The following is an 11,912-nucleotide window of genomic DNA, read 5'->3' on the forward strand; positions in this document are numbered from 1 at the left end:
TAATTAAGGGTGTTCCCGGATCTTGAAGCTTAGGAGGGAGGTCTCCTTTTAAAACCGCACTTACCCGCTCGGTTAAATCTACCCGTTTAGGCACTTTTTGTTGCCTCTTTTGAGTGCATAATTCTTTTAAAAATTTTGCATAAGCGGGTACTTGTTTTATTGCTTCAAGTAAAGGAAGATTGACTTGAACCTGTCTAAATACCTTCCACATCTCCTCCTTTTAAGGACCCCCGTTTTAAAATTACGTTTTTCTTACCCGGATCGATCAAAGCTAAAGGAAATGGGATTGGAACCTCTCCTACTTCCTTTCTTTATCGTTTAAAAGTTCATTTTGACCCGAATCTTTGTTTGAAAATGTGGATGGTTTAAAGGGTTGAATGGGTGAAGCTTGTTCATCTTCACTTTCTACCCACGTCACATTCTCTACCACACCTTCAACTAATTCCAGTGTGGTATTGATTTTAAATTCCTCACCACTTCTTAAAACACTTACCTGATTAATCGGCACATTGTGAGAAGTAGTGTGAGTAGGGTTCACCTTGGTGTCACTCGGGAGTTAACCTTTGCTCTTCTTCAAGTTAGATACCTCGGTTGAAAGTTGGCCCATTTGAGTTGTCAATGATTGGATGGCCTTGTCACGAATTTCATCCTTTTGTATACGAGCTTCATCCAACTGATTCCTCTTTTGCATCTCTTGTTGCATCATCTTAAGCATGTCCATCACTTCATTCCCACTTGATGAACTTTGGCCCGAAGTCCCACCTTGATTACCACCCGTTCCTTGAAATTGACATTGATTTCCTTGGTTGAAGTATGGTTGACGAGGGATAAAGGTGGTTTGAGAAGTCCCTTGGAAATTCGGATTGAGTTGAGTTGCTTGATTTCCATAACGGAAATTTGGATGATTTCTCAAACCGGGGTGGTAAGTGTTTGAGTTCATGTTGAAATTTCGATTACCACTCCCTTGACCTTGAAGTGCATTCACCTCTTCAACTTGTGCTTGACCTATCGTACACACATCAGCCCCATGACCCAACTCATTACAATTGGTACAAACATCAATTCTTTGATTAGTAGTTTGTACCCCCCACATCTTCCACAGCATGAACTTGCGATCTTCCAATTTCCGGTCTTGCTCTTCTTGCAGTTTGAGCCTTTCTCTTTGATGTGACCGACATTTGTTCCAAGAATGACCGATCGTCTTGTTCATAATTGGTACCGAACGTACCGTTTGTGGTTGACATCAAATCACTTTCATTTTCTGCATACAAATATGAAAAGCATTCAACAACTCCCAAAGAGCTATACCATGATGAGGAAAATTCTTGATCATCATGTTGAACCTCTCGAATGCTTCATGAATCATTTCACCCGATTTTTGTTGGAAAGACCTCAAACTTCGTCTCGCATCATTAGTCTTTTGGGCCGTGTAAAACTCTTCTAAGAACCTTGGTTGCATCTCGTCCCAAGTATAAATCGATGCGGATGGCAATGTGTAAAACCATCTCTTCGCCTTATCCTCCAACGAAAATTGAAATAAAACAAATTTCACCTCATCTGGTGTAAAACCTTGACCCCCAATCGTGTTGCAAATAGAGTCATATGCCTCCAAATGAAAATAGGGTTCTTCCGTTGCTAAACCCTTGTACTTTGGTAAACTTTGGAGCGCATTGGTTCTCACCTCAAATTTTCTTCCTTGGCGGTTTTGAGGAATAACCACCGGAGATGGGTTATTGGTGATGATCGGTCGAAAATAAGCCTCTATTCCCCTAACCATTTCCCTTGCATGTCTTCTTGGTATCCCAATGGTACTCTTGGTTGACCCATTTGTCGGTAAACGGGCCTTTGTTGCATATTTTGTTGAATTTGCGGTTGGGGATTTGGTTGTTGAAATTGCATATTTTGTTGAATTTGCGGTTGGGGATTTGGATGAATATACCATCTGATAACTGTTCTACTTGAAGTCTAAGAAAAAATTTCATCTCCCCCATTGCACTCATTTCGAATTTCTTCTTCAATACTTCTTCAAACTGCTTGCACAGAACATCGTTTGTCGACCCAAAGATGATATCATCGACATATATCTGCACGATCAGTAGATGTCCATCAACAAATTTGGTGAAGAGTGTACAGTCGACGGTTCCTCTGATAAACCCGTTGCCCAAAAGATGTTGGGACAACGTCTCATGCCAGGCTGTCGGGGCCTGATGGAGACCGTAAAGGGCTTTATAAAGTAGATACACTTTTTCTTTCTGAATCGGATCGACAAACCCCGGTGGCTTTCCCACATAGACTTCATCACTGATTTTTCCGTTAAGAAATGCAGACTTAACATCTAACTGGTAAACTTTGAAACCTTTCCAAGAATCAAAAGCTAGAAAGATCCAAATTGCCTCTAGCCTTGTGACTGGTGCATACACTTTGTTGTAGTCGATACTTTCCCTTTGGTCAAAACCCAATACAACAAGTCTTGCTTTGTTTCTAACAATGATTCCAATCTCATCTCGTTTACACTTAAACACCCATTTGGTGTTAATCTACTTCTTATCCTCAGGCAAATCAACCAATTTCCAGACCCCGAGCTTCTCAAATTGCAATAGTTCCTCTTGCATAGCATTGACCCAACTTTCCTCGGTCAGGGCTTCCTTGTACGTTTTAGGTTCGATCTGCGAAATAACACACTTGAATGAGAATTGATTTAGTAAAAGAGATATCTTTGAGTAGAAACACTGGAGATAATCGATTTGACGTGTCATTTGAACTCCAGTATTCAAATCTCCTATGATGTTATCCTCAGGATGATAGGATAAGGTTCTTGGCACCACTTCTGTAAGAACTGACACTTCAGATTGAAGATTATTCACATTCTCTTCAGTAGAAATAGATGGAGAAATAGCTTCGATAATCTCCATATCAGATTCACTATTATCATCAAAAACAGGAGTAGTCTCTGGCATGTCATCAGATTAAACATGATCTGGTACATCTCGAGGAACGGAAATAGGAACTTTAGGTGTTGGTACACAATCTTCTGATAACTGTTGATTATATAACATCGTCAATGTTTCATCAGAAAGAATTTCTTCAGGGAGTTTGAAACTCTCCCACAGGCTTTCCTAATCAAAAAGCCTAGAATTCCCTGGTCATTGAACATTAGGAGTATATCTTTGACAATCAACATTTTGTATTTGAACAATTTTTTGGAGGCTAGGAATGTATACACGTCTTAGTGGACTAGCATACCCCACAAGAATCCTTCAACAGCTTTGGGACCAAACTTCCCACTTGCTTCAAGAACAGTACATGTTGATCCAAACGGTTCAATCCACTTCAAATTAGGTTTTCGACGATAAAGTAGCTCGAAACACGTCTTGCCAAATTTCTTGACTGTAAGCACCCGGTTAAGAGTATAACTAGCTGCAGCTATTGCTTCTGACAAAAATTAACTGGTAATTTTGAATCTGAAAGCATAGTTCGAGCTGTTTCAATCAATGTCTGATTCTTTCGTTCAGCGACCCCATTTTGTTGCGGAGTGTACGGTGCACTGAATTCATGAAGAATCCCCCGCTCATTACAGTACTCAAGCATTTTGTTGTTCTTGAACTCCGTCCCATTGTCACTTCTTATTCGACGAATCGGTAGATTATACGACGTCTCCAATTTCTTGAATAAAATCATGAGGGAATCATACGTCTCATCCTTTGATTCCAAAAACATTACCCACGAGAATCTTGAATAATCATTAGTAACCACAAGACAATAAAGTTCTCCTGTGATACTTTTGACATTCAACGGACCAAAGCGATTCATATGTATACGTTCGAAAGATAAGTTGATGGAGTTAATGAGTTTCTTCGGATGTGATTTCTTGGTCTGTTTTCCCTTCTTACAGTCCAAACACTCTTCATTCAACTGAAAATTTCTCACATTCACTCTTTCAACCAAGTTCTTATGAATCAGATGATTCATCTTCCTCACAATGATATGTCCCATTCTTTGATGCCATAAAACTGACTCTCGTTCTGATGCAACTAGAAATAAAACATTGAGCAGATCCCGAAGATGTTGATGAGGTACTCGTATTCATGACATAAAGATCATTCACACGAGGAGCATGCATAAGAATCCATTCTTCAGGTATTTTGAAACCCGGTTTCAAAATTAAACACTCTTGATCATTGATATGTGTAGAGAAAGTTTTATCACAAATTTGTGATACACTTAGCAAATTATTCTCCAGCTCTGAAATGCAGTTGACATTCTCAAAAATAACTTTTCCATTCGTCAAGTTACCTTCCCCAACAATTTGACCTCCTTGGTTTCCTGCAAAACCAACATACCCTCCATGAATAGATTTTACATCTTTGAGAAGATGAAGAGTACCCGTCATGTGACTAGAGGCTCCACTATCCATTATCCAATGAGAATCGTGAGATCTTGGAAGCCCCTGCACATATAGTAAACAGTTTTAGTGAAACAAGGAAACCCAAGCCTTCTTGGTCTTGGGTTGTTTGAAGTTTTTGTACAAAAACCTAATATCATCAATATCTGAATCACAACACAATGAATCCTCACTAGTTACTTGTGAATCAGATTCAGTTTTTACTTTCTTAACAACCTCTGGCGGTTTAACAACAGTTTTAGCCATCCAATTTTGACCTATGGCTTGCTTCTTGTTGTAAAAAGATGTTAAAGTTATTTTTGAAACCATTGACTTTGAAACATCAATTTTAACACCCTTTTTATCATTAGTTTTAACAAACTCATCACGTTTCAAGATTTTTACATTTTCAGGAACAATCACCAGTTTGTTTTTACTAACATAACCTAGACCAGGTATAAACTTCTGAGATGGAGCATCATCATTCTTAAATCAATTGGGACAAGCATAGAAAGCATGCCCAATTTCATTACAGCAAAAACAACGTCTCCGGTCAACAAACTTGTTAACCTGAGATGTCATTTCTGATTGCTCACGCTCTTCCTTTTATTGATAAAACTCCCGGTTCGATTGATTTCTAAAAATTGCTTCTTTTTTAGATTCCAAGGTCTTACCATGCACAAACACAATTTTATTAATTGGTTTGACCCGATGAGATTTCTTTGAATAAAAACTGGTTTTAGCAAATCTCTTCGAATCAACATGATTTTCCTTTTCAGCAACTTTTTCTTCAGTTAACATTGATTCTTTAACTTTGTTTCCGGTTGACATATCACAATCAGAACTATGATTATCCATCTTTTCAGGTTCAACAAACTCATCATTATCAGACACATTGTTATAATGCAATGGAGTTTTAATTTCCACATTCAGTGCCTTTTTCAAACCCTTAGGTTTGTTTGGAATATGAGCATTCCACATTGGTGGAGGCACGACATGATAATCACCACATGATGTTGTGTTCTCGTTCACATCATCCTTGATTTTAGTTCCAGGCATAATGTGATCAAGAACATAAGATGAAGCAGCATAATTCACTAATTTCAATTTTACTCTTTCTGTCTCAATCTTGAGTGTTTGCAACTCAAGTTTGAGAGCTGCATTCTCATTAACGTGTCTGTTAATGGCAATTTGTTTATCTTCCATAGTATATTTTAACATTGAAATTGTCTTTTGATTTTGTTGAATACTTGCCCACAAATTCTTTTAACATTTTTGCAATTTCATATAAGCCTCATTAACCCTATTAAGATCTAACAAAACTTGATCATAATCTTTTTTCAACTCTTTAATTTCAAGAGTTTTGAAGTCACACTCATCACATGGTAATTCACACTTTTCACATACATTTGAGTTTAGAGTTACCTAATGTGTCGTGAGTGCCTGTTCTGTTGGAGAACATTCTTCACTTGAAGTTTCAGAATCTTCGTCTGTAACCAAACCTTCAACAAACTCCTCTTTTAACTCAACTGATTCCTCCTTATCTTCTGATCTTTTTACTTCTGAAATCACCTCATCTTCTTCATCTCCAAAGTCAATCTTTCCATGAGGTATTTCTTCATCGTTAAACCAACCTGCAAAACTTTCTATGATATCAGGTGGAAATAATGAAATCAAATAGTCAGAAAGAACCTCATGAATTTTATCATATGTTCGTGGAAGTTCGTCATCTGAAGTCTTCTTGTCATCCACTTGATCAACCTTTTCACATTCCTCATTCTTATCCATACTCTTTTCCTTTTCAACACAATCATTCACTTTGTCCTCAACCACTTTACTCACAGTCTAAACATTATCAATAACCTTCTCATCCACCATTTCTGCTACATTTGCTTGAAACACCAAGTTCCAATCGAAACCCTCGTCCATCTGAGCTGTAGCAGCCTTTTGTTGTGAGGTTGATGCTTCTGTCGGTTTCTTGCCTTTTGATGATTCTGCCTCAGTTCGATGACAAATTTCCTGTTTGTAGTAATCCCTACCAAAGGGATTTGCAGTATTATCGTCCACATTTCTTCTTGTAAACTCCCTCTTAAAGTGTCCTTTTTCTTTGCACCTAAAGCATCTCACTCTAGATTTATCAAAACCCAACTTTGATGTTGATCCATCTAGCACATTTCTTCCGGTTATCTCCTTGAACCTTTGATGTCACACCCCGACTAGCACAATGCAGAAGCGTAAAACGGGAATGTAACAGACACCTCTGGTATCAACAACATTGTTTATAAAGAAACATTACAACTAATTTACATTATTTTACATTGATCTATCTTTGACTACAAACTAGGTGTTACAACAAAATATACTCATAAGCTACTCTACTCATACTGGTAACCTTGCCTCTATTCACACCGCATCGATCACGTTTAGTAACAGATAGCACACAATCACGGATTTTCCAACTTCGGTAACCCTTAAAAGCAGTTTAAAACAGGTCAACTACTAGAGTTGGTGAGTTTCATGAGTTTCAGGAAAACAGTTATGAACATTCACAAGTTAACACTTGCAATCATAATATAAGTATGTATGTAAATGATGTAATTATGCTAAACTATAGTGAAGCCTTGACTGTATGTGCTGCGTGCATCCATTTCCCACGCTCAATCAACCACTGTGGCCCCTTTCCGCCCACAACATGCCTAGAGTAGCTATGTCTAACACTACATTGCCTGTATATATGAATATGGTCATGTGCAAACGGCGCTATGTGACACGGAAACCAGGCCGATTCCATTTGGATTTGTCAAACCAATAGTACTATTCACAAGCCACCAGCTCGAAGTTAATCACTGTGATCGTGGGGACTTTCGTGTGTTAGCACTTAGATAATTCACATCAATACATGTTTCAGGTATGTATATATAATCAAACATGCTTTTCACCCTAAAAGTTCGTAAAACAGTTTAGAAGTGGGGTCATGAAACTCACGGGTTAGTAGATAATTAGTAATGTATCAGCTCGTGGTTTTTTCGGTCCGCTATCAGTAGTTCCTATAATCAATATTATAATAATATTAATATTTTAATATTATTATAATCTCAATACTAAACTAGGCTGTATAACTAATCTGGGTATAGCTAGAACGGCCAGAAAGTGGCAATAGGCTTAGTTTGTGATGTTGTTCAATGTCTAATACTTAAAACCAAACTTGGCTCAGATTCCCGTTTTCCTAGCAGGGCCAAGTTATTCGTTTACGCGTTCCGAAAACAGTTATGGGAAAATAAGCTTGGGTAAATGCGTTGGTTAATAAAATGATTAAGTTATAAAGAAAGATCAAATATTGGGGTCCCGGATTAGCCACGGGGCCCGTTTCGGTTTATTCAGTTTGATTTAAGAAGAAACGCGCACAATCTATCCGGATTGTCCAGGTTTCTCGTAGAAAAGTTCGTTTTTACTTAATTAGTCCAAAATTATGATTTTTGATTACTCTTGGTGTTTTGATATTCCCGCAAGTTCGTTAATCGCGAACTTGCCGGTTTTTATAAAAACTAAATTTGTTTAATATTCAAATTAGCATAATTAATTAACCGTTAATAATTAAATTATAAAAATATTTCTGGAATTATTTACTGATAAAAAATCATTTTATCAGCTATATTTCGCCTGAAAATCGTCCTTTTACCCCAACCAATTTCCAAAAATTCCACAAAAATTCCAGAATACTCAAATCATGTCCCAAAACAACCTGTATTAATTCCAGAATGTAAAAAGCTCGTGCAATATTCTTTTCGGCCCAAATTCGGCTATAAAAATTCACACGAACGCATATACACAAAACACCTGTAGACTTCTCCAAATGATCCCAAAATTCATATGTGATCAAAATACATCAAATCTGAGTTCCCAAAAAATTTCATAATTTTTGAAGTATTTTAGCCATTTTTCCCAAATAAACGTCCGAATTCGGTAATAAATTTGCCAAATATTGTCGGATGGTCGAAAAATTACCAAATTAGAAAAGGGACTTAATGACAGGGCCTAATAATATGCACATCACAACCTTAACCTAAACCTCCCGTAAGCGAGTGTTTCGGCATTACCTTATCGGGTGTGGCTCGTTTCCGACTTTCTAATCAACTTTTCAAGCTCTTGTGCTCCTATGTAGGCTAGATACAGGTCCTATATCACAAACCAAGCAAGTTTCATCAATAGAACAGCCCTTTAACTTAGGGTTTCGGCTAGTCCACAAAAACGAACTTTTGAAGCGTAAAAAAGCCGTTTCAACCCTTTAATCCGTGTTTATGGCCAAAAAAACTATTAAAATAGGTTCCTTACCATGTGTATGATAAAAAAATGTTTATGGACCAATTTTAGGATTTTTACATGGTTAGGAATGATTTTTAGCAATTAAGACATGTTTTTATGGTATTAAATAAGGTTAAACAAGTTTAAAAGCTACTTATTTAAATTGTTACCTTAGGGTTTTGGAAGATTTTTGGAAAAATAACTTGCAGCTGCTTGGACTCCAGTTTTTATCAAGTGGAATGAATAAAAAGCTTAGGTAACAAGTTTTATAAAAAAAAAATGGGGGGTGGGGTGGCTGGCCGATCGGGATTGCTTATAGGCTCCCTTTGGGCTGTTTTGGCCCAATATTCTGATTTCTTAAGCTCAAATACGAAAAGCTCAGTCTAAATTTAGTTCATGTTTGGTTTTTGGCGTGAAAAATTTATCGGGTGCATTAAACAGTGCGAAAACGAGTGTTTTTCGGCTAGTTTTGTGTAAAATTATAAAAACATACTATTTGTTTGTAAAAATCAAAAATATTTTCACGGATCGCTTAAAACATTTCAAATTATGAAAATTTGAAACTGAATTTGTTTAATATTCAAATTAGCATAATTAATTAACAATTAATCATTAAATTATGAAAATTTAGCCAAATATCAATTAAAATATGTAGATTTTTATAAAAATATTTCTGAAATTATTTATTGATTTATTAATTTATAAAAAATCATTTTATCAGCTATATTTCGTCTGAAAATCATCCGTCTACCCCAAACAATTTCCAAAAATTCCACAAAAATACATGAATACTCAAATCATGTCACAAAACAACCTGTATCAATTCTAGAATGTAAAAAGCTATAAAAATTCACATGAACGCATATACACAAAACACCTGTAGACTTCTCCAAATGATCCCAAAATTCATATGTGATCAAAATACATCAAATCTGAGTTCTCAGAAAAATTTCATAATTTTTGAAGTATTTAGCTATTTTTCCCAAATAAACGTCCCAATTCGGTAATAAATTCGCCAAATATTCTCGGATGGTCAAAAAATTACCAAATTTGAACAGGGAGTTAATAACATGGTCCCTGATGTCCTTGTAAAATTTCAAGACCTAATAATATGCACATCACAGCCGTAACCTAAACAGCCCGTAAGCAAGTGTTTCGGCATTACCTTATCGGGTCTGGCTCGTTTCCGACTTTCTAATCAACTTTTCAAGCTCTTGTGCTCCTACGTAGACTAGATACAAGTCCTATATCACAAACAAAGAAGGTTTCATCAATAGAACAGCCCTTTAACTTAGGGTTTCGGCTAGTGCACAAAAACGAACTTTTGAACCGTAAAAAAGCCGTTTCAACACTTTAATCCGTGTTTATGGCAAAAAAAAACTATCAAAACAGGTTCCTTACCATGTGTATGAACAAAGCATGTTTATGGACCATTTTTAGGATTTTTACATGGTTAGGAATGATTTTTAGCAATTAAGACATGTTTTTATAGTATTAATCAAGGTTAAACAAGTTTAAAAACTACTTATTTAAGTGCATCTGCTTGGACTCCAGTTTTTATCAAGTGGAATGAATAAAAAGCTTAGGTAACAAGTTTAATAAAAAAAAATGGGGGGTGGGGTGGCTGGCCGATCGGGATTGCTTATGGGCTCCCTTTGGGCTGTTTTGGCCCAATATTCAAATTTCTCTAGCCCAAATACGAAAAGCCCAGTCCAAATTTAGTTCAGGTTCGGTTTTTGCCGCGAAAAACTTATCGGGTGCGTTAAACAGTGCGAAAACGAGTGTTTTTCGGCTAGTTTTGTGTAAAATTATATAACATACTATATGTTTGTAAAAATCAAAAATATTTTCACAGATCACTTAACACATTTCAAACAAGTGTTTGGTAAGTCTTTTTCGGCATAACGGATGATACAATGCTTGGTTTGTAACTATCTTTCGCGTTTAAATCTATAGCGGGTAGTTTAACGAGCATGTTTTCGTTTAATTTGTTTGCTATCAAACTAAGGCCATATTACTAATTTTTTAGCTTGTATTAGACGTATATCACTTATAGATGCCCCCTCGGTTAATCGTTCGTTTGTTACGTAAAAGGCATTTATTTGCTTAATCGGTAAATACGTACTGAGGTGTACCTTGTTTTGGCTCAAATGTGACATTTGAGCCCTTCTAATCACACTTGCCATGCACCACCACATATCAATTATTTCCATTTCTTCTGGATCAATCTATTCGTAGTCTTCTTTTGTCATATTTTAATTTCCAATACAACCTGCAACCAGACACTCGTATGATTATAAAACTGATCCATGGAATGCCATATGTTCCTTTACAGTGTCATTGGTCAAGTTTCCTGTATTCTTAAGATTTACAAAAATGTTGCACTGTACAATATCAGGATCTTGTGTGATAGATGCTTGAGATACTGAAATCGTTCCAGAATAACTACTACTGTAATGTGGAGTAGCAGTAACATTGGAAACACAAGCTTGTCCAGTTGGCTCAGCACAAAAAGCTGTGGGAATCTTAGGATTTGAAGAAGTAGCAGATTGTGAACCTTTGAAATACAACCCAACATCTTGTGAAACTGCTGTTGATTTCATCTTCTGTTTTTTTCTAAGCTCTAATTCGTGTGCCTCAAGCTTTACAATAAATCTAGGAAGGTTTAATCGGGCATATGCAATAGGATTTGACTATTGGATCATTATGAAAGTGCCCCATTCTTCAGGAAGTGCGTCAGCCAGCTTATCAATGTACTCATAATCAGGCTTGTCAATGCCTAATCTTTTCATTTCAATCACCAAGTGGCAATATCTCTCAACCAACTGCGCAAAAGTTTCCCCCTTAACTTGAGTAAAGATATCAAACTCTTTCTTCAGCAGTGCCATCTTGCTTTTCCTCATATCAGGTTTCCTCTATCCTTGTTTAGTAGAGTTTACCAAATTGAGTAGCACGAGCCATTATGTTGTAGTAATTGAAAATTTTCAGCTATAATGGCTTGTTGAAACAAATTCAACATCTTTTTTTCTCTTAAGAACTGATTTCTATCACCTTCAGCAATTTGTGACAACCTGTAATTGCTCCCATTCTCATTCTTTGGAATAATGTATTCTTCCTCAATAGCTGTCCACGTCTCGTAGTTCAAAGCTTGTACGTACGTTTCAAACTTATCAGCGAAGACGGATAATCTTCCATACGGAGAAGCTTAGGTGGGTTGTTTGATGTTCCC

The 11,912-nt window shown here is 36.6% G+C and overlaps 1 pseudogene; it reads left to right on the forward strand.

Moving 5' to 3' along the window:
* The first annotated feature begins 1,304 nt into the window (after window positions 1–1,304).
* Window positions 1,305–1,405, forward strand: LOC143537690 (small nucleolar RNA R71; annotated as a pseudogene).
* Window positions 1,406–11,912: the final 10,507 nt, after the last annotated feature.

Source organism: Bidens hawaiensis, unplaced genomic scaffold, assembly GCF_021521415.1.
Source record: "Bidens hawaiensis isolate Kalapana, Puna unplaced genomic scaffold, B.hawaiensis_p1.1 tig00011273_1, whole genome shotgun sequence".
Taxonomy (NCBI): Eukaryota; Viridiplantae; Streptophyta; class Magnoliopsida; order Asterales; family Asteraceae; genus Bidens; species Bidens hawaiensis.